This window comes from Camellia sinensis, chromosome 8 (genome assembly GCF_055761805.1).
Source record: "Camellia sinensis isolate YWXY chromosome 8, ASM5576180v1, whole genome shotgun sequence".
In the NCBI taxonomy this organism is placed as follows: domain Eukaryota; kingdom Viridiplantae; phylum Streptophyta; class Magnoliopsida; order Ericales; family Theaceae; genus Camellia; species Camellia sinensis.
The window spans coordinates 60,463,707-60,489,571 of NC_138968.1; the positions used below are offsets into that span (position 1 = coordinate 60,463,707).

A 25,865-nucleotide genomic window follows, 5' to 3' on the forward strand; every position below is an offset into this window, starting at 1 on the left:
CTTATTCGAAAAAGATGAGTAAAGAGAGGTGATTGGGCAAAACACCCCCTTGCTTGAGGAGGTGAATGGCAAACCTTCTAAGGCTTGGAGACTTGGACTATAATCAACAACCCTTGCTTGAGGGAGGCCTATAAGCAAGAAAACCATTTTCTTGGACTTTTTGCAAAACAGTAGGTAATACTCTCATCTTTTATTATTTCAGTACCTTTTTGTCCATGTTTTTAGTAGCAAACCACGTTTAGGGTTTTAGTTCATTCGTATGTCATGTAGCTTGCATATTTTTCTCTTTTTTCTTGTCTTTTTCATCATGTTCCTTTTATTTTCATTAGAACAACATGTTTAGGACCATGTAATCATATAGAATCATGTCTCAGACCCGATTTGAATCATCATGTAGTTAGTTTGTATTTTTGTACTTTATTTGTTATTTGCCTTTTTATGTAGAAGCATTATTTAGTAGCCTCAAACCAAGCCTAGGTTTACGCTTTGTATGATTAGTTGCATACTAGGGTCATGTTTAATTTTAAGTTTTGCATGTAAGACGCTGAAAGTGAGCAACCGGGTAAGTTCCTTTATCCTTCATAGCATGTGCTTGTGTTTATTTGCATTGTCCTTTTGAATAATCCAAGTTTATATGCTTTTCTATGCAAAATTGAATGTTTTGAATGTTTTATAAATGTTGTTTATTTAATTCAAATTTATGGCCATGTTTGATTTAAAATCCATTTTTGATGAAAAATATTTATTTTTATGGAAGTTATGGCTTTATTCTTATAACTGAAATGAATGACACTTATTTTATTCAAATCACCTAGTTCTAGGGTCAAATAAAAATTTTAGGCTCAAAATGAATTTGTATGAAATAATTAACCACTAAATCATAAAATAGAAAGTGAGTAGAGACCAATCTTCGGATTGGACAAAAAGTGATACTTTCATTTAAATGACCTTCCCCTTGTATACTTAAATTCCTGAGCCTAGAAATTTTCTGGTTATAACGGACTGACCATTAACTTAGTTTTCATCATTAAAGATTTTTTAATTCCCCTCTAAAAGTTAAGTGGCGACTCTTTGTTGTTAAAGCAAGTTAGTCCAATGCTTGTGTGGAAACGAGTCTTAGACTCAAAAATGGCACGGCGTCCATACCATGCTCTTTATGTTAGCTATTCATCCAAATACTAGTAATGTTATAGAATGCCACATCAACAGCAAAGGTGGAGGAAAATGATCATAAGGATTAAATACATTTTGTATAATCTTTGAAGGCTAGCTACATGTAACTAGTGAATGAGAGTTAAGCCAAAATGCCTAATCACATGCCTAGTATATTAGAGTTAAAAAAAGTGAGTTATATTAGGCATTTTGACTAACAAGTATTATATGCCTAATGGGTTGGCATTGGTGATGCTTTAGAAAAATTTTAAAATTATATAAAAATAAAAGAATTGGACCATTCTACTAATAATAATAAGCTCCTCGCCTTCTTATGTTTAGCAACCTCAACACAAGTGAAACAATAAAAATTTATAGAAAACAAACTAAGGATGAAAGGTCGCGAGCTAGCTGCATCTCTCCCAGAAATATTAGGAAAGTAGTTTCTCTTTCATCAATATTCATGTCCTTTAACCATTGTCCTTTGCACAATCAGAAGCATTTTCTATACACTATTGATGGCCTAGACTCATCATTCTCTGCCTTTGCAATCCACATCTACACTCAAAGAAGGCAAACAAAGAGTGACAATAAGAAATCAAAACTAGCCAAGAAGACCACATTAACATTAACATTTAACTATTCACCTGTGCGGGGGTGATTTTCGCACTATGAAGAAGGGTTGAACTTCGTAGATGAACAACATGCTTTGGGAATTGAAGATCTACACAAAATAACAAATGGTGAGGCTGCCCGACCGGGGTTTGGTCGGAAACCCCTCCGATGGTAAAGTTGGGGACTCAGGGAGAGGAAGAAGAGAGAATACAAAGAGTGTGTATGTGTTAAGTGTGTGGATTTCAAATCCCTTGAGGGTGAATAGTGCTCACCTTTTATAGGAGAAGGTTGCTTATCCTCCAAGACCTTTTCTCTCCACCATCTGTCCAATATGTCTTATTCGTGGTCGTCTCCCATTGGAGGAGGACAACCACTTCGCCTGACACTCGAGTGCAGGTCTGTTTGGTTTGTCTCATTAGCGGTCATTTCTTATTGGAGGAGGACGACCACTCACCTAAATGCCAATCTGTCATGTGTGTGTCCCTCTACACCTCCTCGTCTCCACATTCTGTTCACACAGAGGGAGAGGAGTAGAGTTGTTTGTCTCTTGTGGGCCCAAGAAAGATCTTCAGTGAATTGGCTTTCTTTAATTTGGTCTACTCCAGAGTGGTTGTCCAACCAGGAGGTTCAACATGTTACTCAACCCACTTCAGAGTGGTTGGCTGCCCATCCAGGAGGTCCACCATGTTGCACGGCCCACTTTGGAGTGACATTCGTACATTGGGCCGAACTCCTATAATTGTCTTACTTCGAAGCAAGTGTTGACCATAGGGCCGAGGTCCAACCTAGCTCAACCTCAGAGTGAGCATCGCATTGGGCCTAGCACGAAGACTTGATTAATTTTTACCCACTTCATTTGCCCCCTGGCCTGCATTCAAATTTATTGAGTGGAAGCCATTGTTGTTCATCGGCCCAATTTGTTCAAAGTGTATTTCGACCTTCGTGCTTATAGACGCATCTCGGCCCTCGAATTTAAAAGAAAACTAGATTTATATATTTATACGCAAATATATAAGTACACCTCGGCCCACCCAAAAAAATTTTTAGTAGGCCAAGTTTGTATAAAAGTTGCTTGGCTGCCATGCTTTATATTTGCTAAATCAAATACTTGATCTTATAAAGTAAAATTAGGTGGGCTCCAATAGGCAACTCATTTGTTTTTTTTTTTTTTTTTTCTCAGCACATTGCACATGACCATTAACTTATATAAACAATTACCCTGAATGTTCAGTGGGCCCCTTACTTGACTTTTTGTGAATGGCTATGCCTTATTGTAGACACCCCATTTTTTACCGTCCTCAAGACTTGGACGTCACCGTTTGAACACTTGGTGATCATCCATGTTCGTGCTCGTTTTGAGTTCTCGGAGGTCTCGGTTACGCGCCTTGCCTTAGGATCTCTCGACTTGCTTGTTTTGTGTTTGGTTTTGCACCAAACACTTGTTGTTTTGCTTCTGAGGGCAGGGAATGGCTTGTTGGCCATCCCCACACCTCACCGGCCATGGCTTGAGGCCACCGGCCCTGTTTTGTTGCTATCGGCCATTGGTGATGGCCGGTCGGCACTCTTTATGGTCGGCCAACCATTGTTTTGGTTAATTTGTCATTTTTGGCTGACCGACCACTGTTCATCTGCTTTTGGCAGATATTTTATGCCAACTGTGATAGCTGGCATCCACAATGCCCCCCTCTATATACATGTATAGAGGGATTTCCCTCTTGCTTAGCTTGTTTTGTAAGCTTTGCAAGATTGGAATTCCTATAAAGGGAGGGCTTCTCCTCCCTCAAGGGTTCCAAAAAGTTCTAGAGGTCTGAAAACTAGGGTTAGGATATTTGTATCTATCTCTATATCTCCCTCTCCTTGCATATTTGTGCGCGTTAAAGGTTGTTTTGTTCTTAGTTTTGCACTAAGACACCTAGTATTACACCATACCTTTGTTGCTGAGGTGTCAAAGGGTTGTTCTTGGAGTTTTTGAGCTGGTTTTGACCTAAGGAGGCTGCTGGAGTGGTCTTCTTGAAGAAGGTCTTCAAGGGTAAGAACCTTACCCCTTTATTCCCCATTTTTGCACAAGCTTTTGACCTATCTTGCATCTGTTTTTAAGCTTAGTGCATAACTAATAAAATTTCTGATTTTGTGTGTTTTAGAACTTTGTTTAGGTTACTTTGAGGTTTGAGGTTGTTTCCCCCCTCCAAGGCCTTGTTAGGCCTTGTTTAAGGCCATACCTTTTGGCCCTCGCTTTGAGCTTTGCATGACCTCTCTACCACTGAAATCCAGAGGATTTTCAGTGGTAGAGAGGTGGTTTTGAGGTCCTAAATGGGAGAGGATCATCCCCTCTCCATGTTGCCTTTGTGTAGACGCGCCCTCGGGCCTCACTACAGTTTGGACTCAATTTGTGTCACGGTCCTGTATCTAATCTCGCAGAATGCAATGCAAGACCGATGACTCATCAAAGAGTCCAAATCCGACAAATCGTTTTGGAAAACAGATTTTTTAGAAAGAAGTGCCAAACATGGACTGCTTTGCCAGATACAGAGTCGCCACCTAAATATTTATTTTGGGGGAATTTAGGAAACCCTGACTCGTTGCCTAAGGCCACGTGTCCGTCATCACCAATGTTGCCTCGGCTTAGGAACTTGGGTACGATTGGGGAAGGTCACTTCGTGAGCACCCCCGCTCGCCCGATCAAAGATCGGCCTCTACTAACCATGATATCTAGTTTTGAAAACATTATGCGCTCTTATTCCGGTTATTAGCCTAGATTTACTATGTGATGCGCACAGCATACAAGTATTAGACTGGATCGCCTGAATTGGAACAAAACATTTTATTTTGGTTTTTGAAAGCAGTTTGCTACTCGCAAGTAGGCTTGAAATGCAGATTTTGCCACCCTCGGGTGGGCTTAGAAAAGATGGTTTTGCCACTATCTAGTGGGCTTAAAACTCACAGTTAATGCATTATTCCAATTCAAATAACCCAACCTTCACCCACAGGCATTCGGACAATTATATCATATAAGCAAATAGCCTCATGGTAAAGCATGCTATCATGGCAGTCACTCACACGCGTGCAAGAATGCTAAAGCATAACCATTTACCGAGTACTCCAAGCCAAAACAGAAGCTAATTAGAAATCCATCCATGGTCCTAACTATACAAAAATGCCTAATGCAACACATGCAAAATGCAACTAAGATAGGCTCGGCTATTCTAAAGATGACATGTGAAATGCTACAACTAACAAGTATTCAACTCGGAATTGAAATACAAATGCAGTTAGTATGATGCGCCGAGCCCAGTGCATGCAAAACAGATGAATGAATGCAAACATGCTATCATGTTGTATGTTAATTGAAACATGCCCTAATCTAACCATCATAAGCTGGTAAATAAAAGGAAGAAAGACGTGGGGTTGAAAGACATACATCACACGCACGCACACTTATTACAGTTGTGCCCTCGTTCGGAGGGTCCGAATAAATAATATACAGTCCGAATAAATAGTACAATCCGAATAAATATAAAATCCTAATTAATTAACAAATTAATCTAGGAAAGCAGGTAAATTAGCACGCAAATCCATGGACCGCCTCAGCTCTGTTCCAAATGATGAATGATGCATGCTTGAGTTGCCTTGCGCAGAAATCCATTGCGATGCCCCGATTCGCCTCTGTTTGCAATTGACTTCAGAAACTTACACAAAAGCTCCAAGAGGCTGAAACTCCACCTTGGGAAAGCCACCGACCAGGTATTGGCTTGGAAACCCCCTGCCGACCACCCCTCATGGTGAAAACCAAAAAAGGTGGTCGGCTTACCAGAAAACCTGGTCGGCCGACCACTTTTTGCCCCCTGGATCTTGTTTTTCTGCAACGACAAGCAAGAGAGAGGCATGGCAAGGTATTTTCAACATGTGTGTGTGTGACCACTCTCTCCGTCCTTGCATAAGCTATAGGGAGTGTGGCCCTTGGTTCTCGAGCCACCAATCATGCATCTCAATGCATGATGGCCGAGAGACCGAATTGCAGGTTTTAATATGACATGAATGCAAGTATGAACATATGAAGCCAAAAATTCTATCATAGATAATCAAGAACATCGGGGACTGGGAATCGAGGCACGTTTCGTCACTTGGAGTACGAAACGCCCCTCGTTTCTCGTGCTTGGACTAAACCCTATTCCAAGCGCTATGCAAATGGAATAGCATGCACAATGCGACTAACATGCAACCTAGCATACGCAATGCTATGTACTAAAATGGCATACACAATGTGTGTGATGTAACATGGCATACACAATGCTCTAAAATGCAACCTAGCATACGCAATGCTATGGATTGAAATGGCATATACAACGCACAATGGACTTATACCAACATGAGTGGACCTCAGCCACACTCACATCAGTGGCCATTAGATGAAAATGAGACAATTGAAATACGTGCACACATGCACGAATATCAAGGACCGAACCTAAGACATCAAATGCCACTCTACCAAAGCATGGCAAGGGATGAAAGATGGCATACAAACATGCAATTTCCAGCACTGGAACATGATAAACAATGGTCCCGAATCATGCAAACATGGCACACTATGCAAGTTAGGGGTCCCGGGTATCGAAACTAGTGAAGTGCGTTACTCAAGAGGTACCCAAAACAATGCACCAAAGGCAAAACCAACCCCAAACAGACCCTAGGCAGGTCTGAAATAGTGGGGAAATGGCCTAAAATGATGGCTCGGAATGCAACGAAATGGAGCTCATTCAATGGTCCGAAAACAAAGCATACAAGCCCGACTCTCAAACGCATTTAAAGAGTACAAAACATGGAAATTGGAATTAAAACCAGCTCTGAAATATGATGAAAAATGACCTCAAAACATGAACACACCTCAGCACATGCATGCAATGGAGCTCAAAACTCAAAGTTAAGCATGAGTATTGAACTACAAACATGCAAAACAAACATCATTCGACCATGAGGCCTAAAAACAAAGCTAGGGTAGTCCAAAATAAGTACATTATCAGTTTAAGGTATGGCCAAAAAGTGCTAACATCAAGGTCCAACAAAGCATGTAAAGAAAGTTAGTGAACCATGAGTTGTTCTACAACTATATGAAGCATATGAGGGCTCACCAAACCAGCCAAAAACAGACGTATGCCATATCAAAATATGCCCAAATAATCACTGAAACTTAGTCAATGCATGCAAAAATGATGGGCTCCTTTGAAGGGCCAATAAAAGGGTTACTCAACACATACATGATGGACATCAATGATGGCAAAAAAACCTCTGGAAATAGGTTATGACAGCCCTAATACCCACCAAATAGTCCATGAAATCAGTCTAGGAAACATGCAAAGAAAGGTCCCTTTGAAAGGCCTTGAATGGGATTGCTCTACACATGCATCATAGACATAAAACATGGCAAAATGGGCTCTTGAAAGAGCTTAGATAGACCTTAAAACTCAAAAAATGAGGCCTGAAACATGACTTCAGTGCATGTAAAAAAGAGTCCCTTTGGAAGGCCAACAATGCTAGTAAAGAAAGCAAGGGGTGAGAGGGACACCCCTCTCTAATTTTGAGGCTCAAAGACACATCTAAGCCACTAAAAATCCACTGGATTTCAGTGGCTAAGAGGCCAAACCAAGGCCAATGTAAATGCTCTAATGCATAGCTCAAAACATGAGGAAATGAAGCATGCAAGGGGGAAGATGATCCCAAACAGAAAAGAGACCTTAAACAAACATGTTTAGAAGATCAAAGCAAGACTTTTTGAGTTTATGTCAAAGTCCAAATATGCTCACAAGTGAGGCTAAGATATCATGCAAAATAAGCCCTAAAAGAAGGATGAAGCATATAAGGATGTAGGAGACCTCAAACAGGAAAGTACCCTTAAACAAAGTTCAAGAGGGGCTCAAAATAAGACACTTTTCAGTTTACACCAAGGCTTGAAAATGCTTGCAAGTATAGCTAATAGATGAAGCAAGATAATGATCAAAAAGAGGGAAATAGAGTGTTACCCTTGCAGAGAAGACTTCCAACATTTTTTTGGTCCCAAAAAACAGTCCCTTAGGACCTCTCAAGACCTTCCAAAAGGCTTAGGTTGGTATTGGAGGTGTTAGGCTAAGAGGTGTAGTGTAAATATTCAAGAAAAATGGACTTTTGAGCACAAAAGAGAGAGATAGAGAGGGATGTATGTATATCTCTTAACCAAAAATGTTGAACCCTTGCAATGGAAGAAGAGGCCTCCATTTATAGAAGAGAGGGGCTAAAGCTTCTCAAAGAAGCTTTAAAACTAGGTTAAACATCCTCCATACACGTGTATGGAGGATGCAGCAAATGGAAAATAGCTGGCACAGCTGGAATACACTCACTGAGACAAAGCTGGCCGACTAGTTCAAAAGGTCCAAGGTGGTCGGACGACCACTTGGCTTGGTCGGCCGACCAGGGGTCAAAAGGTTCAAGCCCCAAAGCTAGTCGTCCATGAAGCCCTTGAAGTTAGCTTTCCAATGCCGCAAACCTTGCATTAAAATTCCTCCTGTGCAAAAAGTTATGCCAGTTTTGGTGAAGCCACGCAGATTTGGTCCAAACGGATTTCAACCAACCATATCTCCCCCACTCGGACTTGTCCTTAGGAGATTCTTGAGTGCAAAATGAAGCCCGGAAGTAATCTTTCCAATGGTGGTGGCCTCATATCTTAATTCCTCCTGTGCAAAGAGTTATGCCCGTTTCGGTGAAGCCGCGCAGATTCGGTCCAACCGGATTCATGCCGAACTTCTCCCAAACTAGTTTTCTTCTCTCTTCTCCTCTTTTCTTCAACTCTAAACCCCCGAACAAGGTGTTTTGAAATATTTTTCAAAGATTTCATCTCTCTTTCATTCATTTCCACTTTGTCCTTGCTCGGTTTACCGAAAAGCGTAACATTTGACAAAATGCAAGCCTCAGAACATCGTAAAAACTTTATTTCAAAAATATTTTGAAAGAGAGGATTTTAAGGTCTAAAATCTATCCAAAATAGCTTTGGTCCAAAATGGGGTGTGAGGTTGGGACTTGGCTCTCCTTTTGCCCCAGAAATTGAACCTTTGCATAGCATAGCCTGTACCACTGAGTAGGCCATCAATAGTGCCCAAGTCTCTACGGGCAGTCAAAAATGGGGTGTCTACACTTTGATGCTTGCACAAATAGCTTGTGTTGTAGCTTGTATGCCTAGCTTGCTTTAGCTTCATTTCAGTCGGTATTTGTGCTTATTTTGTCATGATATAACACTGTTTTAAGTTGGTTTAGACATACCATGCATGCTTTGCATACTTGTCTTGTAATGCCATGAAATTGCCTTAACATGCATCATGATGTACAATGACTTTCTAGCATGATTTTGGCTTAGCTTTGTGAAGCTTTTATGCATGTTTTGGTATGCTTAAGGTCTGATTTTGGTTGTTTGGGTCATCCATGACTTGCTTTGTATAGCTACCATGCAACCTAACTTGTAGGCTTTGAGTATTGGATCCTTTAGCATGCTTTACTTGCATTATTTCAGTGACTTGGAGTCACTTACCATGTCATTTCAGTCCATATGGCATGCTTGTTTACTCACAATTGATGCTTCTTTAATGTCTTAAAGAGTTTGTGTTTCATGCTCTATGTTTGTGCCATTGTGTATTCCATCATGTGTAAGCATTTGGGATGCCATCTAAGTGTGTCTTTGGCCTTGTTTTGGTCTGCCTTGGGACTATTTTGAGTCCCTTTGGCCCTTTGAGGCTTGGTTGGCATGGTCATGGCTTGAGCCCCTTGGCTAGCCTTGAGCCTTGGACTTTGTTGCATGCTTTGTTTGATTTGTTTAGTTGGTTTGACACCTTTTTTTTTAACATGATTTCAGAGCTTACAATGTATGCCATTTGTCCATGTTTGTTCCTTTTAAGTGTGCTTAAAAGTTGCCTCTTTATGCTTAAGTATTGGACCATGTATGCATGCATGTTTGTATGTACATTTGCCTCAATTTCCTTGGCATATTGGCCACTGTTTTGGACCTAGTAGAGAGCTGTCCATCTTGGTGTAAGTCCATCCTTTGCATGTTGTTGCATGCTCGCCTTGCGTGTTGTTGCATGCTCGGCCTATCGCATGTTGTTGCATGCTTGAATCATTTTGCATTTGGCATGCATTTTCTTTGTTAAGTTGCTTTACATGTTTCCATGCTAAGTCCCCTTCACATGTTGTTGCATGTTTGTCATTAGCATTGTTGTTATATGCCTCGCATGCTTGTTTTCTTAGGTTGTGTGCCTAGTACACATTGCTTGTTTGCATGTTCATGTTGCATACTTAGCTTGCATGCTTAGGATGCATAACATTGTGCATATCATGCATGGCTTGCCTCTTGATCAAGCATGATAGAGGTTGGGTCCTTTATGTGTTTTGTGTGCATTCCATTTGACATTGAAATTGCACACTTTGACCTCTTGGACCATCATGCATTGAAATGCGTGATTGGTGGCCCGAGGGTCGAGGACCAAACTCCCTTGAGTCCATGACATAATAGGGAGGTTGGTTGTGCAAACATTTGATGTGAAATGCATTGCCATGTCTTGTCTGTCCCCTGCTGCTATCAAAATAGGGTTCTGCAGGAAGATATGGTCGGCCGACCATTTTCAGTGCCGATCGACCAATAATGGATGGCCGAGAGCATCATAGATGGTCGATGACCACTTTACCATGGTCAGTGACCTTCCACAGTGATCAGGGAGTGATGCTGAAGCATCCTTGGGACTTGTGCAGTCTTCAGAGATGCAGAGCAGTGTAAACAGAGGCAGCTTGTACATGGTGGTGGATTTCCGAGCGGAGCCAAGCACGCATGCATTGGACCCTCTTCCCGAGGCTGTTTTACCGCTTTATTAGCTTAGTTAATTTGCTTAACTAGTTAAGTGGTCTGTAACTATTTAATTAGCTTGTTAGTTAGTTAAATTTGTATTATTCTTTTGGTCTCTCCGAGAGAGGGCGAATTGTGTAATAAGCGTGCGTGTGTGTGATGCATGTCTTCCAACCCCCACTTCTTTCTCTCCTTTACTTGCCTGGTTTTGATGGTTAGTATTAGGACATGTTTTGATTAGCATACTTATGATAGCATGTTTGCATCCATTCATTTGTATTGCATGCACCGGGCTCGGCGCATCATACTAATTGCATAGTACTTCAAATCTAATTTGAATACATGTTATCTGTTGCATTTCACATGCTATCCATAGATTAGCCAAGCCTATTCTAGCTGCATTTTCCATGCGTTGCATTAGCCATCTTAACATGAACTAGGATCATGCATGATTACTAACTAGTTTCTTGTTTTGGCTCGGAGTACACTGTAAGTGTTTATGCTTTAGCATCTCGCATGAGTGTGAATGTTAACATGACAGCATGCTTACCATGAGGCTATATGCTTATATGATATAAATGCCTGAATGCCTGTGGGTGAAGGTTGGATTATCAGAATTGGAATAATGCATTGACTGTGAGTTTTAAAGCCCACTTGAGAGTGGCAAATCCATATTTTAGCCTACTTGCGAGTAGCAAACCGTTTTCAAAACAAGCATGAAATGTTTTGTTCCAATTCAGGCGATCCAGTCTATACTTGTATGCTATGCACATCACATAATAAATCTAGGCTAATAACCGGAATAAGAACGCATAATGTTTTTAAAACTAGATATCATGGTTAGTACAGGCCGATCTTCGGATCGGGCGAGCGTGGGTGTTCATAGCTGACCTTTCCCAATCGTACCCAAGTTCCCGAGCCGAGGTAACTTTGGTGATGACGGACACGTGGCCTTAGGCAACGAGTCAAAGTTTCCTAAATTCCCCCAAAATAAAACATTTAGGTGGCAACTCTGTATCTGGCAATGCAGTCCATGTTTGGCACTTCTTTCAAAAAAAAAAATCTATTTTTCAAAACGATTTGTCGGATTTGGACTCTTTGGTGAATAATCAATCTTACATCGCACATTGTGAGATCAGATTAAGAACCGTGACAATTTGAGTCCTGAACTGTAGTGAGCCCAAATGAACAGAATGGGATTCCCTTTCAAGACATTCGGGGACGTCTACACTTATAAGAATAGGTTTGTAATCTGATGGATCTCAAATTGCATGACTAGACGTTCCTAGATTGAGTAATGGCTCGGCCTTGTGTATGCTTGGTAAGTCCCACCTGAGCTCTTTCTTGCATATACATAGTGTGTATGTTGGTTATCTGTGAAGCATTTTATTGTCAACAAATAAAAATAAAAATGGGTTTGGCCCATTTGTTGTTGCCTGCAGCTCTACCTTTGTTGGTCGGTCATGGATGTGTTTTTGCATTGTTCGGTCCAACGCAGCAGCTTCGATTCATTTCAGTTCATAGATTCTGCTCACACCCAGCTTGGCTTACCTCATGCATGTTACAACTTGGTCGGTTATCGTCGTTGCTTGGTCGACCCTTGATGGGCTGAACAACTCTTATTTAATTTACGCACGACACTTACCCAGCTCGATCTTTTTATTTGGGTCTTTAAGTTCTTGTTCTGTGTCCCTCGGTTAACTCCAGTTCTGCTCGGTTTATTTTTATTTGGTTGTCTTTGTTGTCATTCAGTCATCACAGAATGCAACTTCTGTTTCTAGTTCGAAATGGCCATGGTCCGTTTGGACGGTTGAGGTCGTGCGCGGTACAAGCTTGGTTTGCTGTACATATCGAAATGTAGGGCCAATTTACGAGTCCCGTACACTTTAGCCCGGTTGGACTGTTGCTCGGCCATGGGTTTTACGTTGCTCAGCCTTAGAGGAGTAACCCATCAAATTCGCAGCTCGGTCGCTAGCTTGATTCGTTGTCATCGACGAATGAGTTCGGTCGGTTACCGTTAATCCGTAGCTTGGTTCGTACTAACTCTTTCACGTTGCTCGGTTATCGACTACTTGGGTTGGTTTGATGTCACCATTTTGATCGACTGAGTTGTCCAATCTAAGTTTTGGTCGACCCTTTCTTCGAGCCATTAGTTCGGTTTTCAGTCTTCGCTTAGTGTTCTTTGCTGGGACTGCTACAATTTATTGGTACATGCATGGACCAGCTCAATGGCCACTAGTTTGTGCTCAGTTTTATCTTTTCAGCGCAATGCTCGGTTGGCCACCATCTTCGTCTTACCATTGGACTCCAAGCTCGGCACTGGCGGACGTATATACTCGACGGTCGAGCTGCTACGTGTTTATGTCTTGTTAGTGGGTTGGGCTTCTGACGTGACGTGAAGAAGACCCATCAATTTTTGAAAAATAAACCAAACCCATCTTGCCTCCAGTTTTTTACTTCAGAAAAACACAGGTCCCTTTTTGAGAACAAAGTACTCTGTTTTCTTTATCTTTACGTTTTCTTTCCTTGGAACTTTAAAACAATTTTAAAATTTGAGAGCTTGACCTTGGAACTCTTTCTATAAATTCTAAATTTGTTTCTAGAAAGTTGATAGCTTGCTCCAACGTTGTGGTTTTCCCATTTTCTCTCTCTAGAATTTCAAGTCAGAGAGACCAATCTCCTCTTTATTTCATGTTGGTTGAGGCTTCGCAAACACCTTGAACAACACTTTTTTGATGGTGAAGGGGTGATCCTACCGCCGTCTCATCACCTATGGCCTGTCCATTTTGCCCCCGTTATCTAGCTTTGCCATTTCCAGCGTCGTAAGCTCCGAATTTCTTATTTTCTCGACGGTATTGACGGCATTTCAGCGCCATTTCTTGTGCCAGTGTTCCTTCTCTCATAGTGTTTATCGTTGTCACTTGTTAATTTGCCTTGCCAACACTGGTTTTATAAGTCTTCAGGCCACTGTTATTTATTTATTTACTTTTTTTTTCATGCAACTCACAATTTTTCTCTTGGTTGCCACAGTGGGATTGCTTCATCGGAGACGCTCGCCATCGAGTTTCACTTGATTTTGACACTGTAAGTCATAGAACCCATGTATTTCCTTTCCACATTCACCATTACTTTTTTGGTTAAGTGTAACATTGAGAGTTGTCTAGCATACGGTTGCTCAGTCGGCCATTGTACCTCCAATCTTGCAAGTCATCCTTAGTGTAATTGTTTGGTGGAACGTTGCATATCCCATGGGTAAGTTTCGGAACTTAGTGGATACTCCGGCAGGAATGGATGAGTTTCGCCGAAGATATAGCATTCCCAATGATGTCACGTTGACATTGGCGGCAGTGGACGCGGATCGGTCGTGTACGAGCACCACAATGCCCTTCTTAATTACCTCCATCGTAGAAAGGGGTGTTAGGTTTCCATTGAACCCTTTGTTGCGTGGATTCTTTTCTTATTTTGAACTTACACCAATGCAAATATCAATGAACACATTTAGAGTGGTAAACGGTGTCTCGGTCTTGAACGACCTTTTAGACTTGGACTTGGGTATTTAGGATATCCTTCATTGCTACTCCTTGTGTCATAATAAATGCGGTAAAACCTATTATGTCAAAGTTCAGTCGTTGGACCTCTAACTCGTCACTGAACTTCCTGATAACGACAAACATTGCTCTGATATCCTTCAAGTCGGAGGTAATTGGGAGTTTGCGGCCGAGGAGGTGGGCCGATCGAAGCAGGTTCCACGAGAGAATGGCCACCCCGATCATTCTTTATTTTAGTTTCCTTTTGTCCATTTGCTTATCGCCTGTGATTTTCTTTTGTGTTATTGTTCATATTTGCAGGTTCAAAGAAGCTAAAAAGGAGGCTAGAGAAAGAGTATCCGAGGGATATCAAAGTTGCACTAAGGTACGAAGATTGGTCGGCCTTACGTTCGCTTGATTATGTGCGAACTTACAAACATCTCATCTAACAGAAACTCAAAGTAAATGACTTCTTGAGGGACTCACCTGAGATAGAAACCAAAGAGCAAGTTGGCCATATCACCATAGCTTTCTCTTCCACAGTTCTTTGTTCATCAAGTGGATTACTCAGTAGAGGTTACTCTCCGTCGCCAGACTTAGCAAGCTCAATCTTGATGCCTTATTCTTTGGATTTGATGATGAGGACCTTCTAGCTACTTCGACAGTCAACACACGAGTTCCTTCTCCACCGATTGAGAGGTCTAAGGATGGAATAAAGCATGTTGCTCCTCATTCTCCCGTTGCTACTCTTGCTCTTCCTGCTGATAGGGCCTAAAAAAAGAAGAGGTCCAAAGGTAAAGAAGTTGCTGGGGGTTGTAATGAGCAGGGCTCGGTTAAAGAATGAGTGCCTCCCTTGGAGCATAACGACCGAGCAATCACTACATCGGACAACACAATCTACTCAAGCGACTTGGCCTTTGACTTATCAAAGGCATTGTTGCTACCTTTGGACATGGCGGAGCAAAACATTTCGAGCGACGTGCTGATCAAGGGTTCGGTACAGATGCTAACCGTAGTAAGTCTTCTTCTATGTCTTTGTCATTTCCTTAAATTTGGTTGTTGAGAGCATGATATTTCGGTTTGGTGCAGTGCATTCAGAGGATGCACATCATGGATAAAAGGCAGCATCATGAGGAGTAAGAGAGGGTTAAGACGATCAACATGTTAGCTGACTCTGATATGTCCTTGAAGGTGGCCAGAGAGGATCTAAAGGAGATAGAAGATGCAAAGAAGAAGGCCGAAGCACTGATGTTCATGGTCGAGCGGAGGGCTGCAGATGCCGATGCTGCTTTGAAGGCTAATTATCAAGGAATGGTGGACGAGGCGGAACAGAGGGGTTATGACGAGGCCGAAAAGATCTACTCGGAGGAGATCTCGAAGTTGAGGGACAAGATCTTTACTAAGGGTTGGACTGGGGCTCTGCGCGCTACTAATGTAGAAGAGGTTTCTCCTCTTTATGATATTGATGATATCCCAGTCCCTTCAAAGACCGCTGCAAGGGTTAGGAGGAGAAGGCCTCGGGGGGATGGAGCTACGAATGTTGATCCTTATGACCTTTCTCCTTTCCTACTGAGCTCTTCTTTAGTTAGGCAGATTGGCGATCCTACAGGGGAGGAGCACCGCGAGGATGGATGCTGTGAGGAGGAGCAACGTGAGGAGTAAGTTGTTAGGATGCCTCAAGTTTTTGCTTTTACTTCTGCTTTAGTAATTCTTTTGTAATGAAACTTGGAAGTTAATGAAGTATCTTCAACTTTTGCTTTAGTGCTTGGTTGGGTAAGCTATGATACAAACCGAGCTCGCTTTTGTAATGAAGTACCTTCTAAATTTGCCAAATGTGGAACTTACAACTTACACTTTTTTATTTGTCTTGGAGTTCGGTCGGCTGGACCTCTTCTTTTGTAAGGCCGAACTCTTTTTGGTAATTGAAGTTTTATTTCAATGCACTTGTTCTTACATTTTTGCAAGTGTTAAACTGCTTATCTTCAATTTTTGCTTGTATGTAATGTTTGCCCCCAGCCGAGCAAAGGCTCTGTGGCCTAGCAGGCCATCTGTTCGCTCTAACTAGGCTTCGTGCCTTAGAAAAAATTGAGTGAGTTTTTGACGCCTCCAGTCGAGCATGAGCTCTATGGCTCAGAAGGCTATCTGTTCGGTCAGACCATGCTTCATGCCTTAGGAGGGAAAAAATTGTGAAGTTTTCTATCATGTTGTTCAGCCGCCACCTGACTTGGTCAAGTTTTGGCATGATTTAACCCATCATAGAGTGTAATTCGGCCCTTCTTCGAGCGCAAATTGTGAATATGGACCGTGCTCCAAGTAACGATACTTGACACAAATTCCACCATGTTAAACCACTTGGCACCTCGCTCTAACCAAAGGGTCGAGCATCTGGGCTTGGCATGAGTTAAGACCCGTGGCCAATTTGCTCCACCGAGCATAAATGTATAACACAAGTAAATAAAGACAAATTGTAAAACTAATTTCCATTCATTGGTACTTAGAACTTTTGATTACATCAAGGCATGTTCTGAGAAATATATATTACTGAAAATACTTCATTCTAAGAATCACATCACTGGAAGTACTTCTTTAGGTTGGCAATGTTCCATGGTCTAGGGATTGCCTTCCCTGCTAAATTGGCCAGATAGTACTCGCCATTGCCAAGTGCTGAAGTAACCTTTAGGGCCCCTCATAGTTAGCACTGAGTTTCCCTTCTCCAGGAACTTTCTTGTGATCCATCACCTTCCTGAGTACTAAGTCACCTGGTAGGAATTTCCTTGGACGCATATTCTTGTTGAAGCTCTTAGTGAGCTGCTGCTGGTAAGCCGCCAATAGAATAAGGGCAGTTTCCCTACGCTCTTCGGCCATGTCCAGAGCTTGGGCGATGGCTTCATCATTGTCTGCTGGCTCAAAGATCTCAGAATGGATGGTAGGAAGGCCAACCTCCAAAGGGATGACTGCTTCCATTCCATAGGTAAGAGAGTAAGGTGTCTCACCGGTCGACCGGTGAAGAGTAGTTCGGTAGGCCCAGAGGATATTTAGTATCTCTTCCACCCATTTACCCTTGGCTTTTTCAAGACACGTTTCTATCCCATCAATGATTGTCTTATTCGACGCCTCAGCTTGGCCATTGCCTTGTGGATAGGCTAGAGTGGTGTTTCGGAACTTTATCTTCAAGTCAGCGCAAAATCTCCTCAAGATCTTGCCATCAAATTGTGTGCCATTGTCAGAGAGAAGGACTTTGGGAATGCCAAATCGAGTCACAACATTGCGCCAAACAAACCTCTTAGTGTCTGCTTCTTTGATCTTGCACAAGGCCTCCACCTCCACCCACTTGGTGAAGTAGTCAGTTGCGGTGATAAAGAACCTTTTATTCCCAGTTCCCCTGGCTAATGGTCCAACAATGTCTAAGCCCCACTGAGCGAATGGCCAAGGACTGGTGAGGGGGGTTAGAGCTTTGGCTGGCTGGTGAATGAGAGGAGCAAACTTTTGGCACTTGTCGCACTTGCGAACATACTGTTGGGCCTCCTTTTGTATGTGTGGCTACCAATACCCGTGTGTTAGGGCTCGGTGTGCTAAGGACCGACCACCAGTGTGGCTTCCACAAATTCCATCATGGATCTCGTAAAGCACATTCTCTACCAGACTTGGATGAACACAGAATAGATAAGGGCCCATGTAGGACTTCTTATAAAGCTTGCTAGATGGGGAGACCCAAAACCGAGCAGCTTTGTGCCTTGTCTTGTGCGCTTCTTTTTTTCCCTCAAGAAGGGTGCCATTCTTCAAGAAGGCCAAGAGTGGGTCCATCCAACTTGGGCCCAAGTTAGTGTAGAGGACCATTTTGACTAGTTGAATACTTGGTTGGGGTACATATTCCACCCATATTTTGCGGCCGTCTCTAGAGTCGACCGAGGAACCCAGGTAGGCTAAGGCATCAGCGTGACCATTTCCCTCTCGGCCAATCTTCTCAACTTTGATGGCATGGAACTTTTTGATCAAGTCTTTGGCTTGTTCTGCATAAGTGTCCATCTGCTCATCGCGAGCCTCGTAAACTCCAGAGAGTTGGTTGACCACTAATTGGGAATCACTAAAGACAAGTAGCTCATCCGCGTTGAAATGTTCGGCACTTCGCTGGCCGGTTAATAGAGCTTCATACTCTGTTTCATTATTAGAAACTTTCCAGCCCAATCGGATGGCCTGTTCCCACATGAATCCTTTAGGAGAAATAAGGACAATTCCTGCCCCTAAGCCTTTTTGGTTAGAAGAACCGTCCACAAACAGCTTCCATATGTCTCCGATAAAAAGTTTCCATGCTTCGGTTGGGGATTGCCTTTTGTGCTGGGCAATCATAGTGACCAAAGCCGAGCTCCCTTCGGAGAGGACAGCTGGTCCTAGAGTGAATTCTGCAACAAAGTCTGCCAGGACTTGAGCTTTGATGGTCGTTCGAGGTTGGAACTTGATGTCAAACTCTCCAAGCCCCACCGCCCACTTTGCTGTTCGGCCTGAGAAATCTGCTTGACTGAACATCGACTTGAGGGGGAATTCAATGAGGACATTGATGGTATGTCCTTGAAAGTAGTGAACAAGCTTCCTAGAGGCAATTAATAGGACATATGCCAATTTCTCCAATGGAAAGTATATAGTTTCGACATCTAAGAAGGTCTTGCTAACATAATACACTATTTTTTTGCTCCTTTCCATCCTTGCTGACCATCACTGCACTAACAGCATGATCAGAAACAACCACGTAAAGGAAAAGCTTTTTGTTGGCGACAGGTGTAGATAGAAGGGGAGGAGAGGACAAATACTTTTTCAAATCTTCTTGTGCTTCGGAGCACTGGCTTCCCCATTCAAAACTGGTTTTCTTCTTTAGAAGTTAGAAAAAGGGCTTTATCCGATCAGAGGACCAACTAATGAAACGGTTAAGTGTTGTAGCCATGCCAGCAAGTTTCTATAGTTCCTTAGCCTTTATAGGCACTTCGAGGTCTTTGAGGGCTTTGATTTGGTCGGGGTTGGCTTCAATGCCCCGCCTAGTCACCATATACCTCAAGAACTTCCCTGATTGTACTCCAAAGGCACATTTTGAGGCGTTTAGTCGAAGCTTGTGAGTCTTTAGAATTCCAAACACTTGCTCAAGGTCCCTTAGATGGTGCTCAGCCAACTTGCCTTTGACGACCATGTCATCAATATATGCTTCCATGGTTTTACTGAACTGGTCCTTGAACATTTTGGCAACCATTCGCTGGTAGGTTGCACCAGCGTTCTTCAAGCCGAAGGGCATCACTTTGTAGCAGTAAGTGCCTTTAGGGCTGATGAAAGTCGTCTTCTCCTGGTCAGGACCGAACATGGGGATCTGGTGGTAGCCACTGTAGGCGTCTAGAAAGTTCATGCGCTCATGTCCAGCCGTTGCATCAACAAGTTGATCTATTTGTGGAAGGGAGAAGCTATTCTTGAGGCAAGCTTTGTTAAGGCTAGTGAAATCAACACAGACTCTCCATTTGCCATTCTTCTTTTTCACCATGACGGTGTTGGACAGCCATTTTGGGTACTGCACTTCTCGAATGACTCCAGCAGCTAAAAGTTTGTCCACCTCTTCGATCACTGCATCGGTGTGCTGCGCGGATGACCATCTACTCTTATGAACAACCGGCCTCGCTCCTAATTGGACGTTGAGTCGATGACAAGCATAATTGGGGTCCAACCCAGGAGTGTCATAGGCCGACCAGGCGAACACTTCGATGTTTTTACAAAGTAGAGCCAGTAATTGTTCTTTCTCTCCAACAGTGAGGGAAGTGTCAAGCAGGAAGAACTTGTCTGGGTTTCCTTTTTCTACCAAGACTGTCTCTAGGTCTTTTACCATCTTCTCGGTTAGCACTACGCCGACGTCTTCCAAAACTGGCTGGTTAGGTACTTCCACCATTTGCACTTGGTCGTAAACTTGTTTGGTTTTCATGGAGCCAATGAAGTAGTGTTCGGCCGCCACTTGGTCTCCATGAATCTCCTTTACTCCATACTTGGTTGGAAAGGGATTGAGCTGGTAATAGGTGGAAGGGACTTCCTCTATCTGGTGAATCCAAGGTCGGCCAAGGATGACATTGTAGGGAGATGGGGTGTTTACCACCAAGAAGTCAACAGAGACCACCTTGGACTTAGCTATGACAGACAGAGCTTTTCAGCCGAGCGGCCATTCTGTTTGTGAGTTGAAGCCAACTAAAGGGGAGGTGGCAGGTGTTAGGTGTTGCTCACTGAGGCCAAGCTTCTTGAAAAGCTCATAATACATGATGTCTGCGGCACTCCCTTGGTCAATCAAGACTCGCTTCACATCGAACTTGTTGGCCACACCGACTGTAACGATGAGGGCATCGGTGTGGGGGTGCTGGATTCTCTGTAGGTCCTTCTCGGTGAACACGACGTTAAACCGAGAAGGTCTGGCTTTTGTCTTGGACTTTTCAGGAAGAGGTCTTACCAATATTACCTGTTGAATGTAGATGGCTCGTTGGATTTCTCCTCGAATGGTGTTTTCCCTTTCGGGGTCAGTCATTCCATGGATAACATTGATGACCAACCTCGGGGCATTGTTCTCTTCAGGAGGGGCTTGGTCTTGTCCTTGCTTCTTCCTCGTATTATCAACGTCTATCCATTGTTGGAGGTGTCCCGCCGTAACTAAGTCCTCCAAGTGTTGTTTGAGAGCTCTGCAATTTTGCGTCTTGTGTCCCTTCTCTCGATGATAGGTGTAACGCAGTGTCTGATTATGCTGAGCAGGGTCTCCAGGCATCTTAGCTGGCCAGATAAAGAAGGCTCCCCCTTTAAGTTTCTCGACGAGCCTGTATATTGGCTCTTTGAAGACGGTAGTGATGCCTTCATAAGACTTAGGCCTTTTCTCTTCATTTTCTGCTATGGAGCAGTTCTTTTGGCCATAATTCTTGCGCTGCTCATTCCTTTTTGGCTGCTCAGTCCTAGGTGGTCGAGGCGGTCTGACTTTTTCTTTAGCAACCACAACATGTACTGAAGCAGCGTCATCTTCTACACGAGCTTGTTGCTCTATTCGAGCCCTCAAATCCTTCATGGTGGGGGCAGGTCGTTTCGTCAACGGCTACCTTAGCTTATGCATAGGAGGTAAGCCTTTCTTGAAGTATAGCACGACCAATTGTTCACTGCAAACATTTTCCTCCAAGTCGCCATATTCTGCCTAATACCATCGCGCGTACTGGCGTAGAGTCTCTTTCCTGTCCTTTCGGATATTGAACAAGGTATCTAACTACTTTGAGACTTTGCTGTTGGAGACAAATTGGGCTAAGAACGCCTCAGAGTGCTGCGTCCAGTCATAAATTGAGCCACTGGGGAGTTTGTCAAACCATGGAGGCCAAGTTCTCCAAGGCTAGAAGGGAAGACTTTGCATATGAGCACATCGTTGCGGTTCCAGAGGGACATCATTTGGCGGTAATGGCTAATGTGGGTCAGAGGGTCCATTTTCCCGTCATGGAGAATGAATTTCGGTGGGCTCTACTTCCGTAAAGGTTCTATAGCTTCTATCTCTAGGGAGAAGGGAGTGGACACCAACTGGTCTAGAGCGCGATGCTCTTGTTGGTGTATGGACCAATCCAACTGGTCTCTTTCCCTATCAAGCCGGCGTTCCTCCTCCCTATCTCGTCGATGTTCTTCTCCTCTGCGTAGCTGTCGTGCCTTTTCTCTGTTATCGTTCAGCCAACTTCTCAAATCGTGCGGTCGCTCGTCGCGGCAGCAATGAAAGGTTTTAGATAGGCGGCTGACAGTCCTTTGCCTTTTATGAGAATTCTCTCATGGGTTATTTTTTGGTAGGTTGTTTGTCCTACTGCTAGCCTCTTTACTACGTACCGAAATTAGCGGGCTACACTCTCTACGAGCAGGGCCACGACTGGAGTGCTCCTTGTGAGGCGGCGTAGGAGTATGTCTCCTTTGCGACGGTCCTCCAACAGACTTTCTTAGCTCTATGGGGCTCATCATGAACTTCATCAATTGGGTGCGAATCTTAGTGATCTCCAAACCCATTGAGTCGATGATGTGATCACAGTGGTCACTCTCAACAAAAAGATGCTGAGATGACTCCATGGCAGCGACACGACATCGCTTCACTGCGTTGGGTGCCTGATCGTCGTGGTCCATAAGGTCATAGTGCATTGGAGGGAATGCCAGACCCTTATCTTTGGTTCTCTCCGTTATTGGAGTATTCTCTGCTAGCCCAGAATAGGGTGTATCTTCGATTCCCATCGGCGGAGTTTGTTACGAAACAAGCAGTGGTTTTCCCACAGACGACGCTAATTGTGCGGGGGTGATTTCCGCACTATGAAGAAGGGTTGAACTTCGTAGATGAACAACGTGCTTTGGGAATGGAAGATCTGCACAAAATAACAAACGATGAGGTTGCCCGAATGGGGTTTGGTTGGAAACCCCTCCGATGGTAAAGTCATGGACTCAGGGAGAGGAAGAAGAGAGAATACAAAGAGTGTGTATGTGTTAAGTGTATGGATTTCGAATCCCTTGAGGGTGAATAGTGCTCACATTTTATAGGAGAAGGCTGGTTATCCTCTAAGACCTTCTCTCTCCGCCATCTGTCCAATGTGTCTTATTCGTGGTAGTCTCCCATTGGAGGAGGACGACCACTCCGCCTGACACTCGGGTGCAGGTCTATTTTGTTTGTCTCATTAGCGGTCATTTGTTATTGGAGGAGGACGACCATTCACCTGACACTCAGATGCAGGTCTGTCATGTGTGCGCCTTGTCCATCTGCACCTCCTCGTCTTTACGTTCTGTTCACACAAAGGGAGAGAAACAGAGTTGTTTGTCTCTTGTGGGCCCAAGAAAGAACTTCAGTGAATTGACTTTCTTTAATTTGGTCTACTCCAGAGTGGTTGTCCAACCAGGAGGTTCAACATGTTACTTGACCCACTTCGGAGTGGTTGGTTGTCCATCCAAGAGGTCCATTATGTTGCTCGGCCCATTTTGGAGTGACATTCGTACATTGGGCCGAACTCCTATGATTGTCTTGCTTCGAAACAGGTGTTGGCCATAGGGCCGAGGTCCAACCTAGCTCAATCTCGGAGTGAGCATCGCATTGGGCCTAGTACCAAGACTTGATTAATTTTTACCCACTTCATCACCCAAAACAAACATTAACATTTAACATATTCAAATGTTTGAATGAAAAGATAAAAACCTGTTAGAAGGTGCTGAGAGATACCAAGATGGATCCTCTAATCCAGACACTGTACTTCCTCTCTGGTGGTACCATAACCTTGATCTTCATGCTGCTTGGTGCGAGCGTAATAATTTCCTAGCTCATTCTGTCAGCAATGCCTGGGAACATGGTCGATCCACCACTGAGTACAATGTTTCCATAGAGGTCTTTTCTGATATTGGCATCACACTTCATGATGGAGTTGTATGTAGTCTCATGAATTCTTGCTGCTTCCATTCCAATCATCGAAGGCTGGAAAAGGACGTCAGGGCATCGAAAACGCTCAGCGCCTATGGTGATCACTTGCCCATCAGGCAGTTCATAGCTCTTCTCAACTGCGGAGCTAGTCTTGGAAGTCTCTAGCTCTTGCTCTTAGTGAAGGGCTATGTAAGCTAGCTTTTCCTTCATGTCTCTCACAATTTCATGCTCAGCTGTGGTGGTGAATGAGTAGCCACGTTCAGTGAGGATCTTCATCAAGTGATCAGTGAGGTCACGACCAGCCAAGTCAAGTCGAAGGATAGCATGGGATTGTATGGCTGACACCATCACCAGAGTCTAGCACAATACCTACATAGTGAACAACACATCATACAATGCACACCCACAAAGAGACATAAGATTTTTTATATGGGGGAAGATGCACACATAGTTCTAAATCGCGGTATCGGCTAACATAACGGTATCGATCGCGGAGTATCGGTATCGGTAGTATCGGACGGTACGTATCGGGAATCGGGTGTCGTGACTGTGAAATTTTGAAAATCATTAACAATCCCTCTAAAACTAAATTTTATGCATTTTTTTGACTCTTTAAACTTTAATTTGTTACATTTTAATCAAAAATTCGTTATTTAGGAATATTTTTTACTCATTTTCAACTAAATGATAGGTATTTATTTTTGGCATATGTTAAATTTTTAATAAAAAAATTGATTAGAATATTTATTTTTTCTTGTACTGAGAAAAAAAATAAAAAAATATATATAGATATATATCTATTAATATAAATAGAGGTATAGGTGTATAAATAAATAAATAGAAAAAAAAAAAAAAAAAAAAAAACCTTAAACATTTGAATCTACAAATCCACCATAAACCCATGCACCTCCATGTACCCAAGTATCTCTCTCTTCTTACCCATCTCAATCTCAGACTCCCAATCCACCTCCATGTATATCCACTTCAATCTCAGACTTTCATACCATAATACAACCACCTCTCTCTCACTCTCTCTCTCTCTCTCTCACACACTCAAAATGTTGACCGGAAGCCAAACCCAGGCACCTTTAGCTTTAGATCGACGAAAAAAAAAAAAAAAAAACCTGAAACAGAGCACACATCAAGAAGAAAAACAGAGACAATGTTCACACCGCTGCACAACAACAACAAAAACAGAGACCGTATCGGACTGTATCGGCCCGTATATCGGATTCACGCCGCTACGTACCGGGACTCGGACGCTACGGCTGTGAATTTCGTTCTCACCGGTATACTGGTGAATATCCGAATCGGTGCTATGATTTTCCGGTACGAATCGGCCGGTACGGTACTCCGGTATGAATAGGTCGATACGTACCGTACCGACCGATATTTAGAACTATGGATGCACGGACAAACATAGAATGCATTATCTCCATGCCTCGTTAAACAAAATATAAAGACTAATGAAAACAATTTTACAAGTCCTTTTGTCCCTCAAGAAAACTCTTATACGAGAAACTGAGCAAAAAAAATTGTCACAGTTTGCACCTGCAAATGTCACAACTAAAAACATGCTATATGATGCCACCATAGCCCAGACACAGGAATTTAAGTTATAGGCAAGCTGAAATGTATAAAAACATTAAGCAAACAAATCTCAGGTGTTTGGTGGTTGCCTTATTCAATTTCTGTCATGTAGATCTGAAATTCAATTAAAAGCCTTACGAGTTGTCAATTAATTGAATTACTTACCAGTTGTACGACCACTAGCATATAGAGAAAGAACAACCTGAATAGCAACGTATATAGCAGGAGTATTGAAGGTCTCAAACATAATTTGGGTCATCTTCTCACGGTTAGCCTTGGGGTTGAGAGGTGCTTCAGTCAGGAGAACAGGGTGTTCTTCTGGGGCAACTCGTAGCTCATTGTAGAAGGTGTGTGATGCCATATCTTCTCCATGTCATCCCAGTTGCTTACAATACCATGCTCAATTGGGTATTTCAAGGTTAAGATACCACGTTTGGATTGAGCCTCGTCCCTAACATATGCATCTTTCTGGCCCATGCCAACCATCACACCAGTGTGACGGGGTCGACCTACAATGCTAGGGCACACAGCCCTTGGAGCATCATCACGGGCAAATCCAGCCTAGCATGTGGTGAAATAATTAGTTACATCTAACTTTACAATAAAAAAAGAAGCATCCTCTGCTAGAAAACTTAAATGGAAAAACAACATCTGATACCTTAACCATTCTAGTTCCATTATCGCACACAAGTGGCTGAATGTCCTCAGCTTCTGCCAT

At 43.0% G+C, this 25,865-nt stretch overlaps 1 pseudogene; it reads right to left on the reverse strand.

Annotated features, from left to right (window-relative positions):
• Nucleotides 1-1,644: 1,644 nt before the first annotated feature.
• On the reverse strand, nt 1,645-25,865 carry LOC114261001 (actin-like; annotated as a pseudogene).